The sequence below is a fragment of the Cygnus olor genome, chromosome 1, assembly GCF_009769625.2.
Source record: "Cygnus olor isolate bCygOlo1 chromosome 1, bCygOlo1.pri.v2, whole genome shotgun sequence".
In the NCBI taxonomy this organism is placed as follows: Eukaryota; Metazoa; Chordata; class Aves; order Anseriformes; family Anatidae; genus Cygnus; species Cygnus olor.
Window position 1 is genome coordinate 193,113,788 of NC_049169.1, and position 18,587 is coordinate 193,132,374.

At 40.4% G+C, this 18,587-nt stretch overlaps 1 protein-coding gene and 1 long non-coding RNA gene across 8 annotated transcripts in view; both read right to left on the reverse strand.

Moving 5' to 3' along the window:
- The window catches only part of GRIA4 (glutamate ionotropic receptor AMPA type subunit 4), a 225,517-nt gene that overhangs the window by 17,667 nt on the left and 189,263 nt on the right, over nucleotides 1-18,587 (reverse strand). The window lies entirely within an intron of this gene.
- LOC121063577 lies at nucleotides 96-15,104 on the reverse strand. Its single transcript, XR_005816068.1, has 4 exons — nucleotides 15,092-15,104; nucleotides 13,933-13,942; nucleotides 7,449-7,451; nucleotides 96-7,320 (listed from the first exon to the last, which is right to left on the reverse strand). It is a non-coding gene; the product is annotated as an uncharacterized LOC121063577 (long non-coding RNA).

Consider the following 18,587-nt stretch of genomic DNA (forward strand, 5'->3'; position numbering starts at 1 on the left):
TGGAGGACATCCTCCCTGGGGAAACCTGGGGATGGTGCAGCCAAGCAGAAGCTCAAGTGCCCATTGAAAGGGTGTTGAGATACAAGCGGGTGGTTGGGCCATGCTGGTGACTGCTCCCTGCAGGGTTTACACACATTGCACAGTCACTGGGTGGAAGATGAATCCTGCAGCATGGTGGCATAGGCAAAACAGGCTGAAAGGGGCTCCACGACACATGGTGTCCTCTAAATTGAGTTTAGTGTTCTTCTTCCCGGTGAGAGAAACACCAGTTTGGGTCTGTCCAGGTTTTGAACCCTTACCACCATGAAGGCTAATCACCAATTCTGTATGATATGAAGTCCAGGCTATTGGGACCACACTGAAATTTAGGCAAGAAAGGGACACAGATGGTTGTGGGATGGGGCTGCTTCTGCCTGTGCGCTGAGGTTTTCCTTTAGGCATCCACAGAGCACTGAGATTGGACAGCAGAGGGCAGACACTAGAGATCACCATATAAACTCAGTAAGGCACCTGGATTTATGATAGGAGCTAACATCCCTGTATGACATTTTAAAAGCAGTTGACAAATAATTTGTCAAGGCACTTATGCAGCCTTCATCACTTGCTGAGGAAGGTTTGCACTTGTTTAAGTGTATGACTTCCTATTGTTATTACTAACAGCCTCAACAGTCATATATCCTAACGGTAAACAACTACATCAATATTTATAAATAAATAATTATATAATTAATAAATAAATTTTAAATTCATTAAATTCATCAATTCATTTTTCCATGTTCAAAGGTCCCTAGCGCACCCATACCTGCCAGACACGTACATTGCTTCTGGTGGGTGTCTGCCCCGGCTTGCCTGTGGATGTGCAGAGGTATGTGGAGCAATGGAGTCAAATCTTTGAGGCATCCTATGCCTCTGCTGGGAGAGAAGTGTCTGTCGCAGTAGCTTAACTACTACTCTTCAGGGGCAACATGAAGTCGAGAAAAATTGAGTTCTTTTTGAATCTGTTTAATACTGTCAAGATCTGTCAGTCAGGCAAGAGCTGTATCTGTTAATGGCATCTTCCTCTCATCAATTACGAGAGGATACAGTACCTTAAGAGCTCTTGCAGAAGGGTTGAGGAGGAGAGATCCTCTGGTGACAGGGCTCCAGCTGATCTTATGGCACCAGAAGCTACCAGGGCGTAATTCACCCTCTCTAGAGAAGTCTGGTCTCTCATCCATGAGGGTCTCTTCTTGTGTTAGAATGGATGTTTTTTTCTCACTCATTGAGAGAGAGATATTCTTGGCAGACAAGTACAGACAGCAGTATTTCACAGCTCATGGAGCCTTCCTTGCAACACTCGCCCTGTTTGTGGGACTAGTGTTGGCTTTAGGACATACCTCCACTATCTGGTAACAGCTTTTCATATAGCTCCTGCTGGAACCAAGACAGGTCTTTGCTCAGGAAATCTGGAAACAGCTTTTGTGCAGAACTGGCCTCACCTAGTTTCACTGTTGTTACATTTACATGATATTTTCAATACGGATAGAATAATTGCTTGTCTGTCCCTGAAAGTGCAAACAAGAACTGTAGGCTGTAGTGGGAGTGATAACAGACTGCTCTTTGTGGATAAAGCTTTAAGGGGAATTTAGCAGCCAGTCTGACAAATGTGATTTTGTATAAGTGCTCTAATTATGGTTCACACTCCAGAGGGAGAGGAGAAATTGCAAAATAGGAATGAAATTGTTCATTTGTCCCTTTTGTTCTTGGAAGCAATTGCTTTTGAACCAGTCATATTTACTACAGATTTTTCCTACTCAGCTTTTAGTTTCAAACACTGCTTTTTGCCTCTTTGCCCCACTCAGAAAAATAATGGCGTGGCCAGCCCTGCCACTTAGCAGACATATTTCTAGTATACTAAATGTAAATTTTACCTTTGTGAGGACTTTGGGACTGAGACATAAATGAAAATTATCCTAGAAACACTGTTTCTTTGATGCTGATCAACACTACTTATTCAGAAAATGGCTTCAGTGCATAACTTGAGCCTGCTCTCTGCAGAGTCAATGTCAAAACTCCTGTTCCTTTCAAAAGGAACCAAACCAAGGTCTAATTTAATGCTGCTGTGTCTAATTGTCATGCTGGGTAGCAATAACATAAACAACTGCCTTGACAGTGCTACAGATGCAGTCAGAAGTGTTCATTCCAGTGAAGGATGAAGTATATCTCAAGGAATATCAGTAATGCTCCATTCAATGAGCCACTTAAGCACAGTCCTGTTTTAAAGCAGATTGGAAGCCCTATCAATCAATTTATCTGTAAAAGCATCTTCATATTATTTCCTCTAAGCTGTAGTTTTTCAAGTATGAACACTAAAGCTCATTGAATTAGACAATGTCCTTCTGCTTTCATAAAACTTCTGAAAGTTTTTATTCAATCATTATAATACCTTGGGTTGCCTGATAGCTTACAACTTTTTGCCCTCAGCACTGTAAATCCCTTTAGGCTTCAGAGTTTTTCAAGCTTTTCAAATTAATGTCTACTTTGGCCTTTTATATGGCTGTTCAAAGATGAATAAAAAACTACTAGGAAAATTTATTTGACAATTAATATAAATTCTCATGTTTAATGCCCATTTTGAAGGGGAAGAGCTTTTCTACTTCCAAATGTTTGAATTTATCTTTCAAAACATTAAAGATTATTAAAGATTTTTTTTTCATGGTCATTTAGAGAAGCTACAGCTGGTTGATAGTAATCCTAGAATAATAAATAAATAAATGAAACCCATTCATGAGAGGGTTATTTAGCTGGGTTATTAGACAGTTTCACGGCACAATAGAGAAATGGAAATAAAAAGGATGACGAAGTAAATGTGGATTTAAGCTGCAATCATTGCTCTGAAATTAAACTGTATTGTTTATAAATGTAACACATTATTTTCTTCATCATGTCTAGTAGGCCATGTAAAAACAGGTTAGTTTCACACCACTTTCTCTGTTGCTTTGTTATCCAGGTCCACCTCAACATGTGGGAACAATTTCCTTCTGGTCAGCAAAACACAGAGAACACTGCTGTATCTCACACAGAAATGTCATAATTGAGACCCTGATAGGTGCAACAGTGACTGCATTGAAAATTATGTACCAGAGACCTCAGTATGAATCTACAGCCATGCTAGATTGTTCATACTCAGCCTAGACAGTGCTTCATTCTGCCACAGAAGAAGACATTTTGAAACTTGGCAATCTGTGGCAGAAATGTTGTTCTTTAAATGATGATCTTTCATCATTAAAGAATAAGACTGAATCCTTGATTCCACATTTAGGCAAAACTCCCATTGAAGAACAATTTGTTCCTCAATAAAGGAATTGAAAGCTTTGCAAGAGTAAGGGCTTAACAGTAGAAAGTAGGCAAGTGCTTTAATATTTGACTCTTAATCCTTGCTGTCATTGCACAATCCTGCATTTTCTATTACGCAGAAGAAAAGGGAGTCCTTGTATGCAGTCATCACACCAATTCAGCCAAAACTGCAGCTCTCTGTGTTACAATGATTCCTCACTTCACTATTATGTGACTGCATGGACAGTGATTCCAATGTATGGATCACAGCTCTTTGTACGCTGCCTCTAGTTCTGCAGTGTGCAAAACTTGATGAGAATTAAATCATTCTCACTCAATTAAAATCACTTTCTATCTCCCAATAAATAGTTAAATCTGTTCAAAATGCTAGTGTCACTTTCCACACCCCCCCCCCCTCCAAGAGCCTGTTTGTGCCACCTGCAGATAAGCCTTTCATAGTCAGCAGAAGATAAAACTACACAGACAGATGACTGCACCTACACAGCCCTTTCCAAAACAACATCTACAGCACCAGATAGGGATAACTGGTCTAACACCCAAAAGAATGGCAGCAGCATGCTTGCCCAAAGCCCAGAAAAGAAGGAAGAGAGGTTTGCTTTGCCTTCCAATGAGTTTGGGTCACAATAACAGTTGACAGACAACCCATCTACTAGACTTCAGTCGGTACAAAGCAGTGAGGCTGGCATTCAACAAATGACCAAATGCCATGGCACACAACACCATGGCATTTAGCAATTATACGCTGAAATGCAAGAGGGGCTGATACACACAAAGGCCCCTAAACCACAAGGGAATGAGACAGATGCCCAGGCTGGGGACCACAACAGGCAGCACAGAATCATACAAAATCACAGAATAGCTTGGGTTGGAAGGGACCTTAAAGGAAGGGACCATCTGGTTCCAACCCCCCTGCCACGGGCAGGGACACCTCCCGCCAGACCAGGTTGCTCAAAGCCCCATCCAAACTGGCCTTCCAGGAATGGGGCATCCACAGCTTCTCTGGGCAACCTGTTCCAGTGCCTCACCACTCTCATAGTCAGGATTTTTTTCCTTTATCTAATCAAAATCTATGGTCTAAAACCACTACTCCTTGTCCTATCACTACACTCCCTGAACCAGGAGTGCTGCTGAAAATCTGAGACAGCCACAGGGGAACAGCATGGGAGGGAGCACCAAATGGTGCCCAATGCACTGTTTTAAGTGCATATTTCAGCACTGCGACTGAGCATCTAAAGCAACCAGAAACACACACAAGAACAGCATCCTTCATGGTAAGGTCAGGCCCGTTTTCAACAGTCTGACGCTCAGAGCACCAGCACATGCAATAGATAGCAAAGGCTCTCCCCAGCCTGATTAGACATGAACACGTATCCACAGTCTCAAACACAGCTGCTCCCCAAATTCCCCGATGCACAGTTGTTCTGCAATGGCTAGAAAACACCACAGTCAGCACTACCTGTGAAGGCCATGTGGAGGAGTTAGCCTTGGCCTGAGCACATTTAGCAAAGGAAATCTCCTCCAGGAAGCCAGGTCACAGAATACCCATTTCTGAATACTAAGTGGCCTAAAGTCACAGACAGGTCCTCAGGTACTCATTACAGCAAAGGCAGAATCTCTGCTGGGAGCATTTAATAGCCATTTTTTAAGCAACCAGTAGAGTTTTGCCAGGGAAACTTAAATGTCTTAGCTATTTAAACTGGTTTGACATTTTCCTGAATCTCTTTCCCGAACTTAGACTCATAAATCCTGTGTAATGGGCACTTTAGATGCCAAAATACTTCACTGAATGCTGGGCCGACTCCTGGAGAAATTCTGCCTTTGCCTTCACTGACGGCGGCACCGCTCTGTCACTGAATTCTTTTGGGGATGTTGTTCACAATAATTAACAAGCAGGAAGTGTAAAAATGCCATGACTCACTAAGGAAACTCTACACACACACAGACAACTCTGTTTAAACTGCAGCTGTGCTGCATGTCGTATCATCCCACCACTGCTGTTGCCACTGCTGCAGCTCACTGAGGCAGAAGCACAGACCCTGACCATCTAAAAGGCTTTTCTCAAATCCTTCTCACAGGGATTGGAAAGCCTCAGAAATCATTTAGCTGCTAAGAAGTGACATCGTGCAGAGGGATGCCACCTCTCTTTAACCTTAGATCCTTCAAACGTACAGCAAACCTCAAACAACAGCAGAAATTTAAACAAGTAAATCACCACAGGAGCACGAGAAGCAAGGTATGGACTAACTGGAAAAATACAGGGTTTTGTTTTCTATTTCAGTAAAATCCCTGACTGGGTTGTCATATATGTTTGTTATACATATATATAAATATATCCTAGTGGTGACTGGCTCGAAAGAGGGACTGACCAATAAGGTGCTGCACAAAGGGAAGTGAAGCCATGGGTGCAGTGGTGAGAAATTCACCAAAAGAACAAGTTTTCCCTGAGTCCACCATATCAAAGCCAGAGACACATTAGCAGATGATGATGCCTCTCAAGCAACACAACGATCATCCTCTCTTTTGCACTTTGGGTGGCTCTCCCTGTAGCTACCTGCCGATACAGCCAAGCCACTCGATGCTCCTGGCTTGGTCTGGAGGGTCCCCTTGGGACACAGCAGAGAGCAGCTGGTGAAGCCGAGTGACCTTACTTCAGTGATGTGAGCTGCAGTTACTCCCTTATGATCTGATCTGCATCCAGCTCAGGTGGCTCCGGAAGTGGAGGCCACAGCTGCCTCCCCTCGCCACGCAATCAAGTGCTTCCTGGATGCAGCTGAGGATCTGGCTTAGATCTATTTAGTGAAACACAAGCGGGCGCATTTGTATGGCTTGTTTGTATTATCTGTTCAAACCATTTTAAATGGGAAGAAATTAAAATGCAACCTTACAAAGCAAAAAAAAAATGAAAACATGCCTGTCTTCTGAGCTATTTATTTTAACCGTGTTTTGAAAAAGTGCTGATGGCAGATTGTAACACTACACAAATGCAGCACAGTTTAAGGGTGTTTGACAATTCATCAAGAGAAATTAAGTGTAAAGCTTCATGGCACTGGCTGAATGTATTTAATAAATTAGGAATGAAACAAGCACTCTGTTAATGAGGAAGATGTAGCCAAAGCTTACATCATTCCATACTCAGAAGGCTTGAAGGATCGATCAATAATGCAAATATTAAAAATGGGAGCTAACTGCAAGAGCATTTTTACAAGAAAAACAACCCAAATTTAAAATACAAAGGGCCAACTTTGAAATCATGTTTTTTTTTAAGCACATTCAAAAATTTATGGGAATAATTTTTGTACTGGATTTATGAAGGTTTGCATGCTCTAATGCTATTTAATTGAAAAAACAAAACACTGCACATATCAAAATATTTTCATGTGTATCTAGTAGCGCAAACAACATAGAGGCCTTGGAACCTGCTCAGATAGCTCACCCATCATTTATATTCAATAAAGAACTACTAGTATTCAAGTTGTAAGTTTTCATGATGATATTAGCTCTACTGCAGTAGATCTCTCAGGATTTTCTGCTAAAATCTTCCACTGCTATGTACATGCTTTTCAGAGAAAGGACATGACCCACCACCTCAGGTGAGTGTCCAGGCCCAGCAGAGGACCCACCAGGACAGAAGGTGTCTTTTCAATTCCATCTCGCAAAACTGAGTGGCCTGTAGGAAGCTAACTCTTGCAGAAAACCCATGGGCAGGCTGTGTCCCTTGCATCATTTTTTTTTTAGAAGCTATCACTTATACATGTTATTTAAAAATCCCCTGTTAAATTGCATTGAAATCACCTCTTACAGAATAATATCTCCAAATATTTTACAAAAATTAAGAATAAATAAGAGTACATATATATTGTTATTCTTTGTTTAGAGATGAGAAATTTAAAGCAAAGTTCAAATACTTTCCGACTGTGGCTAATTAAAATAACCACATCCCTCCTCATTTAGCCATCCAAATAAGATGGTTAATTTCCAGGGGCACTGAGCATTTACAGCTTCTATGTATATCCTACGTACGCAGCTCAGTTACTTGAACTGAGCTTTGTAAACAAATATGAGCCAAACTCTTACACCTTGAGGATCAGCAGGAGTTCCAATTAATGGGAGACCCACTGCTGTTAAAAATTGTTATAGCTACTTTGAATTCAAAGAAGTTCTGACAATTTACACCAGCTAGAAGTCTGATTATTGTAGTTTAAAATATTTATATAAATTGAAAGCTGTTTTGCAGCAAGATACTCCAATTACAGTATGCAAACGCTTCTTGGCACAAACAATTAAATATGTATTTTGCTTGGGTAAAAACAACAGCAGTTGACCTGGGAAGGCAACTCAGCTTGCTTCTCAGTTTTATGCAAAGCTTTGCTGTAAATAAAAAACACGTAAAATTGTCCCTGGGGTAATTCCTCATATTGGTTCGGCAGACAGTCTTTAGCAGAAGCAGAAACACTAGCTTCTCTCAACTCTGAGCTATTTTAATTTTGGCTAACAACTACCTAATCCTGTTCTCGTGGAACAATGCCACTTTTCAAAGTGCAATTTTTCTTGCTGGTTTCAGCATAAACAGGATTATGCGAATAGGCTGCTGCAGCCCAACACCTGCAACTGAAAATATGTTTTAAAGACTCGAGTGGGATTTTTCAAAAGTGTCTTAGCACTGGTATAACTGTTTCCACAAAGTTGGAATTGCATTGAGGATGGGTTTAGCCCACTGCTGACTGCTTGAAACTCTCTCTCACCTTTGAAATTTTGGAATCCTGAGCCCTTTACTTTGTTTATACATTTTATAGTGCTAAAAGCATTTAAAATATTTAAAAATGGGAAATGTTTAAAATGAGCATTTTCAAATACAAACCCCAAATATACCTAACTCCTTCAGACAGGGTAACACTCACCTCTGGCATGGTCAGCACAAAGCTTTTTGACTTTTCACACTGTAGATGAAGCAGTTCTCCACTCACGGCCTTGTCACAGCAGGGTTTGGATGCTGTTTCTCCTGCCTCTCCAGTAATTCCTAAATTTAGGGGCACCCAGCTGAGAGAAAATGGTAGCTTTGGCAAGGTTTGTGGCCAGGGCACAGGATGTGGGGCAGTGCCAGGGAGCACTGGCTTGTGGTGGGGGCCACAGCAATGGAGCTATACCACATCTCATGCCCTACCAGGAATGCTGCAGTTTACTGTCTGCACAAATGATCTTTTTTTTTTTTTTTTTTTTTATAATGTATGGCTTGTTTTCAGCAGGCTCAAAAACATTATTCATTACTACTGATGCTGGCCAGCATATTTAAATGTGTTTTACATATCTTAGCTCTACTTGTAAAAGATTCTAAGTTTATGCTTCTGAATGACCCAGACTGACTGTTTTCATCCAGGAGGAGGCTAGGAAAAATGTGTCTCTTTTGGATGCAATTCGGTACTTATTGAATAGAAATAGGGCGTAGCTCCTTACAACCTAGAAAATGGTTCCTTCTTTACATCCACCTCAATAGGTTAGATACCACTGGTGGACTGCTCTACAGCCTATTAGTATTGCATGCTCTGGCCACCTGACAAAAAGGAAGGTTTGGGTACATCAAAACCTTCCAGCACAAAGTGGGTGGCAGCTGTTTCAGCAGCTTCTAATTTTTCACTCCATTCCACATGTCCCAGCAGCAGCAGAAACACTGTGCCTTGGACTGAGCATTACACAGCTTTCATGCTCAGGAAGACCAAGAACAGGAATCACCTGTCCTCGGAAGAAATGGTACTGTGACCTCCAGAAAGGCAGGACTCGCAGTACAAACCATGAAGAGTAAAATAAACTGTTGGACTCACTGCAAAAATTAGTTTTTCTGATTCCTAACTAGCCACATTTCTCAACATGCTTTATAATCATATGTTCTCTGGGTAGCAGTGTAGGTAATATAAAAAAAACTAAGATCTTTCTAAATACAACACTGAGTTTCTCTGGCATTTTTGGATACTTTCAAATCTGAAAATGTTTGCAAGGATTTCACAATCAGGCTTCTGCAACTTTTTACTCATGCCAGGCTGCATGTCATTCCTTATGAACACAGAATAGCTGGATGGATAAGAGGAACTACTCTTAATTTTACATGACCTTGTCCTGTTATTCTAGTCCTTAAGACATGTAGCTGCATTTCCTTCCTCATAAGCAGCAAGACTTCATAACAGCAACTGATTATTTTAACATGTTAGAGATGTTTAAGATTAAGAAAAGGTAATCTGCTGTCTACCTTGATATGTAGGAGAGTTTTTACAGTTAAATAATGTGCAAATTAACCTTTGTCAAGCAAATACCAAGGACTTTTCAATAACAAACCACAAGGAAATTAGTAGATTGAGAACTAACAAATTAAGATAATATTGTTTACTTCAGTAGGACAATATCTAGGAGAAGCAAAAGATGATTAAACGAGCCCTTTTTCACTTGTGGAATGCTGTCTCCCTTTCCATGTATCTATCGTTTAAATGACAGCATATAGAATTTCAAGTGTATTAGTAAGATAAATTATACGCAAGTGTCATGGGTTTGGCTAGGATAGAGTTAATTTTCTTTGTAGAGGGTCACATGGTGCCTTGTGTTGAATTTAGGATGAAAATAAAGTTGATAACACACCAATGTTTTAGTTGTTGCAGAGCACCACTTACTCAGACCCAAGAGCTGTTCAGCTTCTGGTGCTGCCCTGCCAGCGAGGTGCCTGGGGGTGCACAGGGAGCTGGGAGGGGACACAGCCAGGGCAGTTGGCTTTGCAATGTTAATATTTAATTTTTATGAATGCTTAGGCCAATAAAATTTGGTTGTCTTTAGTAACTTGGTTTAGATAGGCAGTAATTACTATTCCTACTGCTAAATTATTTATCATTGTTTTCTCTATACTGAAATTAAGGCACTTTAAATCCTTTACACTAGTGATTGGTGTGTCACTAGTATTGACTGGCATTATCTAAGTCACACGAAATTATTAGGTTTTAGAATTATTTACTAGCTTAATGTAGGCTTTCTCTTAAATAGAACTGCTATTAACAAAAAATAGAGAATTGCACCTGCATGTGGCATTATTTGCTTTCTTCACAACAGGAATAGAGTGACTTCTACAAGTAAAGATGCTTGACTGAGAATCTGTGCACACCTTTTTCACAAGCTACCTCACTGTCAGCTTAAGATGCTCCATAAACGGTGACAGAAGTCCTCTGTCCTAGCTAACATTTCTGGGATGTCCTCAGGAGAAGATTCCTACAAAATGACTTGCATTTAACCACTTTTAGGGTGACAGAAAATGTAAGTATCTGTGGCAAGAGCCACAGTGAGAGAAAAAGCCTGCTGGCATCCTCTCAGAAGCTGCAACTGAAAAAAAAAAACAAAAAAAAACACAAAACACAACACAACTTATTACTATTACTGTTCCCAGGTTTTTGAAGAGTAGCCAGATTCAGCTGAATTTATTTATTTTTATTTTAGAAACCAAACTATTTTAGGTTTCTGTTTCCAATGAACACCAATCTTTTGCCCATCTGGTTGGACTTTCAGCCATCCTAGTCTCACCTCAATAAGAAAGAAGTACGAAGTGACAGCTAAGCCAAATACCATTGGCATACTGTACAGTACTGAAAATGCTGTAATACAAGCAGTCTGCTTGTTCAGTATTTTTTTCCTTGTGAGGACAGTAACCTGACGTGGGAAAGCTATAAGGCAAAATGCAGTTTGCTTCTGAGGGAATTCATTCATTGACATCAGTGTCCACAAAGGTATTAACCTGACATGGCCACTATGTCAGAAGCCATTGGTAACACTGAGGAATCGGCTGATTTTTGGTGTTGCCAGAAGCAGACCACTAACTCATAAGATCTGCATGGCTGGGGCACTGTGATGAGATCTAAAATTAGACTGAGAAGAGGCATGAGAATTTTCTGTATCATTACATGCTTCTTTGCGACTTCTTTCTGATGTTCTTCAGAAAGAAGGATTACAAAGAAGGAAATACATGGAAAGATCCCTGCTAAGAGATGGTTTCTTAAGCTTTGGTCTAATTACAATGCACTTTGAAGTTCATAATTTTAATTAGAAGTGGGGACTGAGAGAAACATAGGGGTCCATTCCCCAGGTGGGAACTCTACCTGCAACTTCAATGCAAGCAATAAATAATACTGCATAACTTGAGTCTTAGTGAAGTGCTGGATTGTGTTTTGCCTAATGGCAGATCAATACCATACAAATGAAGCAATTACAGTTGTGTCATATAAAGCCTTTTTTGGTCAGCAGCCAAAATGGGGATTAGTTGGAAGAGTTCCTAGGACTTTCTGTCTGAATATTATCGCAGAAGTTAATGAGGAAGATCTGATAGGCTGAGACAAGCATCAACAGTGCCAGCAACCAGAGAAGATGGTCGGCCCAATAGCCAGTCTGCTGATAATTAAAATGCCCTGAAGCCAGCGGAACATCAGTTGAAGATCAGGTGAAATTATTACACAAGGGCAATCCAATCCCTTTGGCAACCAGCTGTTGCCACCACTGGTACAGACATGCACACAGCAGGAAACGCAAATGCACCAGCACTCATAACCAGGTAGACTAAACACACTCACAGGTAACACTGTAATAAACTTGTGACATTTCAAACATAAGCAGCCAGGCTATAGAGACTACAAAGCACGCAAATTACTGACAGATCTCTACAGTGGACAGGGAGATCCAGCTATTGTAATTGTTGTCACCCTGAATACTTGCCCACTTGCCATGTATTTTTAATAAAAAAGCAGGAGGAAAGAGGGTACACTGGTGATGGAGATTTCTCCCGTTGTTTTCTAAAGTGAAGACAGAACAACACGTGTTCATAGAGCACTGTTTATAAACCATTAGCTGAAGTTACTTTTTGTCTGTTGTTTTGCCTCTAAAACAGTCTCTTTGATCAAAGACATGGATAAACCTACTGAGGGGTTCATTCTGAAGCACACACCTCCATGGACTTGAGATAAGAATACAAACATCTCATGTAGGAATGAACTTTATATATTCACAGCACAGTAAACACTATGCTATTAATCTTCACTATTCTTCTAAGACTGATGGGCAATTGTCATTACCCTCAATTTGCAGAGGTAAAATTGAAGCCAGAAGGTGAACTGACCTCTGCCAAGACTCCCAGGAAATGGGGGCAGGATCATAATTATGCTCATCAGTATGGCATGACTTCCAGCCTCTCACCCAGTCAACCACATTTCACTGCCTCTCAGAAATCTTTGGGCCTTCTCAGGCAAGAATTTACAGAATTTTGCCTTCTGGCCTCCCAGTGAAAGTCACTTACTTACTACAGATAGACTAGATAGGCTGTGCACATGCTCTCAATTCAGTCTTTACCCATGAGGTTTTCCTGATTTTTCTGTGTACCCTGCCAAAAGTGAGAGAGAGCCAACCCGAGTTCTCTGACTCCCCAAATAAAAAAAACTTTTCCACTTTTTGACCCTGCTGTTAGGGTTTCCACAGATGTGCTTGCTCTCAACCACTCAGCAGTTCTGTAGGGTCACTTAGTAACTTAAGGGCTCCCTGTGCCCTGGGAAAGCAGAGATACTCAGCACTGCCACCTCATTGAGTTCACATTCCCTTACTCTATTTTGCATTTCCAGCATGGGGCTGGGATTTAGATGAGATCAACTGACTGACTTTTAATTCACAGAAATCGTAACTGCAGGCTGGTGGTTAGGAGCAACTTTTGTACAAGCTGGGGAAAGACTTTTACTAGGAAGGAAACTTACACAACCCCCTCCATAAGCTCCTGCCACTTTCTGAATGCTCCTGGAGTTCCAGGAGATTAAATGTGATGGCTGGAGATGTCCAACCTGTAATGTCACAAAAGGATCACAGGATAGCACAAGCTGGAAGAGAGCTCAGGAGGTCTCTGCTCCTGCTCACAGCAGGCTCAGCCCTGAGGTCAGACCAGGCTGCTCAGGGCTTTGTCCAGTTGTGGTCTGAAAACCTCTGAGGATGGACAGTGCAAAACCTCTCTGGGCAAACAGTGCCACTGCCTGACAGTCCTCATGGGGAAAAAAATTTCTCCTTCTGATCCACTTCTGTTTCAGCTTATGTCCAATGTCTTTTATCTTCCTGACCTACACTGCCGCGAAGAGCCCAGCTCCATCTCCTCAATGACCTTCCCATAGGCTCTGGAGGCTGCCATCAGATCCTCCACAAAGTCATCTCTGCTCCAGGCTGAACAAGCCCAGCTCCCCCAGCTTCTCCTCACAGAGCAGGTGCTCCAGCTCCTGACCATCTTGATGAGCTTCTGCTGAAATTGCTTCAATTTATTGATGTTTTTCTTGAATTAGGAAGCCAAAAAAGGATGTGGTATTCTAGATGTGGTCTGAATGTTTGCAATTATTTTATTTGATGCCATAATATCTTCTCTTGTGGTCTACAAATTGGATGAACTAAAAGCACTCTAATTGGAAACTACCCTGGATAATTGCCCACATCTAAAAGAGATGCCAAAAGTAGCAGCCTGTTTATTTAACTGTGGCAGGAAAAATTCTGAAGTCCTCAAGAAACCGTGATGACTTTCTGTTCACTTTCAACTACACTTTCATAGCCTGCGTTCACAGTATTTAAACTCTGCACAACTACAACTAATTGTCATGTGTTCATGTAGATTTAAAGGAGAAAAAAAAAGCAAACACAATAAACAACAACAAACCTTATTAGCAGGTAATGTTAGAATACAATTAAAATAATAACATACACTGATTGAAACCTGAGGACGTGGATCTTAGCATGGCGCATATGAATGTAGGCTAGTCCCTGAGCTTTATCCACAGAAGGAAATAATATTTTTAATTACAACTAATAAAGAAATGAGCATCAAACTACATCCTCATTCTTACTGCTTTGTGCTGCAACCAGTAAAACGCATTTTTGGAAATGCAGCACGTATTCAAAATTTTTGTTGAAAATGTAAGAACCTAGGTAATTGCCTGGTAGCATTTGCATTGTGGCACCTGAAATGTGGGTATTTTCACTTACCCACACAAAATTGAGATATTATGTAGGAAATAACTTCCAGAAGTCCAACCACATCCAATGAGTTTTTCTGTAGACTCCACTTTAAGATCCAAAATTGATCTGAATCACACACGACACAGCCTAAAATGCTATTGAAAGAATTTCTACACTGCTGTGTGCAAAATCAGTTGCCTGCATCCATAACAAGGAAGCCAAAGTCTCACTCTAAATGTAAGAGAGCCTCACTCTCTTAAGGCACACATGGTTGCAAATTTTGGCTTCACTGGATTGAACCATATAAGCAATAGATCAAAATGAGCCTAATGTGTAATTATGTACACAGGAAGCCTACCCTGGAGGTAACAGATGGGCTGCCAGGTGTTGGGGATGCTCTCACCTGCAGCCCCTGCTCATCCCTGCTGCTCATAATGGAAGGTGCAAGGGAGATGGATCTTCCTGCACATATGCTATTCCTGGCTACATGAAAAAAAAAAAAAAGGAAGGAAGGAAGAAAGGAATGAAGAAAGAAAGGAAGGAAGAAAGGAATGAAGAAAGAAAGGAATGAAGAAGGAAGGAAGGAAGGAAGGAAGGAAGGAAAGAAAGAAGGAAGAAGAAACCCTGTCTTCTCTGGGTCCAGGAGGCAGATTATTCTTTTCACGTATCTTTTCAGAGTGGAAAGAAATAACTGAAGTATAACAATAAAACAGGTCTCTATGTAAGGTCAGGCTTGGACCTATAGCTCCCCTTTCATCCAGTTGACCTTTGGCTTTAAAGAAGTGCAGGGAAAATTGTACTCAAATATTGACTACAGAAAACTGTCAATCCTGCTGAAAGCTGTTAAAAGACAGTCCCACTCAACAAAAGAACACATGGCATTGTTTAACATGTGTGATTTGCTAAGATACAGTTAAACAGGATCTAAATCCCCTTTCAGTGTTGATTTAAACTCTTACTGAGTGACTTAATTGAAAAGGTTAGCAGAGGAATGAAGGCAGAAGATGTAAGTAAAGCTTCTAGCTATAAAAATACACACAGACTTGCAGAAAGGATATCTAGAGACAGCTAACTGAGAAGAAGAGCACAAGTTTTGACTCCCTACCACAAACAAAGTAGACCAGTTCAGAGGAATGACTACTGATCAGCCATAAGTATTTGTTCTATCATGCAACCTTTTAAACTTGTGTTGGTTTGTGAGATACATACATGGTCATTTTTATCTGGAACCTGAGCACCTTGGGAAGAGCTTGTTGATGTGGGGAAATAGCTGCATTTTAGAGCTGAATCTTGTTCTGCACTTTCTTCATTGGGAACATCTTTTCACCTTGCCTTTTGGGACATTCACTCTCTCCATATTGCCTACTCTTTTGCTCAGTGTGCCAGTCTAAAATACTGTTCTCAGCTCAAAGAAACTCCATGAAAAAGAAAATAAACTTTTTTTTTTTTTTTTCCTCCTTTTGGATTTCTCACAAGAGCCAAGGCTGCATATAGAAGACTAAATGGTCATTTTGTGTCTCTTGGGAGTCCATCTGGTACTTACTGCCAATTGGAAGTGGGCAGTTTTGCAACTACCACACAGATTAATTGCAAAATGTTTTGAAGGTACTATTTGTTTCTCAAATGTCAGTTCCACAGAGAGTTATTGTTACGAGCCGCTGAGATGCCATTCAGTGCCCTGCTCCCTTGCTTTAGCCTACCTACAATTTACCTGGACAATTATTATCTTAGTGGGATAGGCCTTTTACTTGGTGGGAACTGTACCATCAACTTCAAAGCATAGCTGACTTGTGCCCTTAATGAATACATATTCTGAAGCCTGGCAGTTTTCTGGGAATTGACATCTAAACAGCCAGAGAGTTGTAATAAAAAGAAAAGACAGAAATAATAACGAGCTGCATTGTTAAAATATAATAGGCTGCATCTGGCCCTCTGCTGAGCTACTTTACAAGGGACGGAGGAAATGGCAGGGAAAAGGGCAGGAGAAATTTATTTCTGAGGTGCCAAGAAACAGATTTTTTTCCTCCAAGCATCTGCAGATCGGAAACAATGATAACCCTTTTGTATCCCACTGGCATACTCTGGGGATTAATTCTTATCAAGCCCTGGAAAACTTCCAGAAAGTCAGTAAGACATGTATACAGTAATGGTATCAGTATTTTTGAGAGATTTTGGTCTTCACTCACAGTTTTAGGGAAGTTCATTGATTATGTTTAAATACATAATGTCCCTTTTTTTCCTGACACAGAAGTGAATAACCTGACAGATTTTATTTGGTCAAATTTGATATCATGAAGATCCTATTCTGTTTGCATTCAAATAAACCTGGAGCAGACAAACAAAAGGAGAAATATTTTTTTTTCAATGCCTTGATTTCTTTTTGATTGTAGAAAATGAGCCTGCTATAAAACATATTATGGTCCTGAGTACCACAGACTGGCCCCAACAATACTTCTATAAGGTAGCATAGAAATTCACCTTTAGGAATCACTAAATATCAGAAGGACAAAGCTCCTGTAAAAATATCTTGTAAAAAAGGAAAACAAAGGAAAAAAAGAAGACCTCATTGTGCTGTTAAGCTCATGTTGAAGAAGAAAAGATGGAATGATAGTTTAACCTCTTGTACTAAGATCCACTGCAAATTTAAGAATACGTACTACCATTGCAATGTTTAGATAAAAATTACTTTTCTAGGCAGTAGTTTCATTGCGGTTTCCATAGCCTGCATCATTGCACTCATCACTGCAATATCTCCAGCTGTCTCTGTCCTGCTCAGAAAGTTTGTTTCACAACTGGTCTTGCTGAGCTCCCAGGGATCTTTCCTGGCATAAGGAACAGGGTGACATGAGCAGAGGTACTATAATGTGATTTTGTGCCACCAAACTGGGAACTGAGTTTCTTGGAAGAGTTTCACCTGCTGTTAGTTGCCTTGTATCATCATTCTCAGTATGGGAAAACAGAAAGGGCAACAGAACAAATTCCTGTGACCTTTGATCTCTGCTCCAGACCAGAGAGCTTTGTTCAATTATGAATCCCCCCTGAAGTCTGAGGGTGAAAACTTCCTGAAAGTGGCAATGAAAGTGGCAATGCAGAAATAGGCTCTGTGAAGCCAGGTAGATGAGAGATGTCTCTCTGAAGTACTTCAAAGATATATACTATTTTTTTTTTTCCCCTCCTGTTCCCTCCTCCCACCACCCCCTCCCCAAGGACAGAGAAAGTGCAGTGAGGGCAGCATCATGGACACTAAAGAGCTATTTTCTTCTAGAGATACAAATATCAGAAACTCTCAATAACAGTGCTCTTCTTTGAAATTTGGTGACTTAAGTCAAGATTGTTTCTACCTTTCTAGTTTGTCTCTATTTGTAAAAAATGCAAGATGGAACAAAAATCTCCCAAATAGAAGATTTTGCTTAAATATGTTTGCTTGTACATCCTGCAGTGGAGCTCATTAGCCAAATGTCTAGTGCATTTATAAATTTTTCCTCTTTTTTACTGGACTCTTTCCTTATGGAGGAGACCCTTACCTTAATTAAAAATGAGAAAATTAATACATGAAGCATCCCAAGGGAACAGAGCAAACTCGTATTCTGATCTCTGTTCTCAAGGCCTTTATTTTTACCTTTAAAACAGACATTCTGTCTTCAAACAGATATAATCAGAGATGATCCAGGTAATAGAAACTAAGTATGCCTTCTGGACTCAGCTGAAGGAACAACTTGCTAACATTCATTGCCAGACTTTATATTCACTGATCTTCTTTTGACCCCTGACTTTTACATTCCTTGCTAAGCAGTGGCCCACTCTCTGTCTTTTACCTAGTAAATGTTATTTTTAGTTGACAGAAAACCTAATAATCTCTGAAGGATTTGACCCACTTGAGAAAAAAAACAAACATGCTATAAGCTCTGACACAGTAGTAGTGGGGTAGTGGGGTGTTATTTCATGCCTTGTTATGCCTAAAGTAAAGGGAAGAATATTATGTGAAGTTATACAGTATGATCTACACCATCAGTCAAAATGGGGTAATGTTTGCAATATGTATAAAATGTTACAGAACACATTCTAGTCTTCAAATCATTTTGCATCACAGAAATGAATAACCTTATATAATCTCAGTAAGTTGAATACCTGAGTAAAATCCTGTTCTTGTAAATACCAACAGATTGCCTTGTAACTATGTAGGGATTCCTGTTTTCTCCAGTGCCCCTCGCTTTACAAAAATAGAGGTCAAACTCATTTATTTCATGTTACTAACACAATTT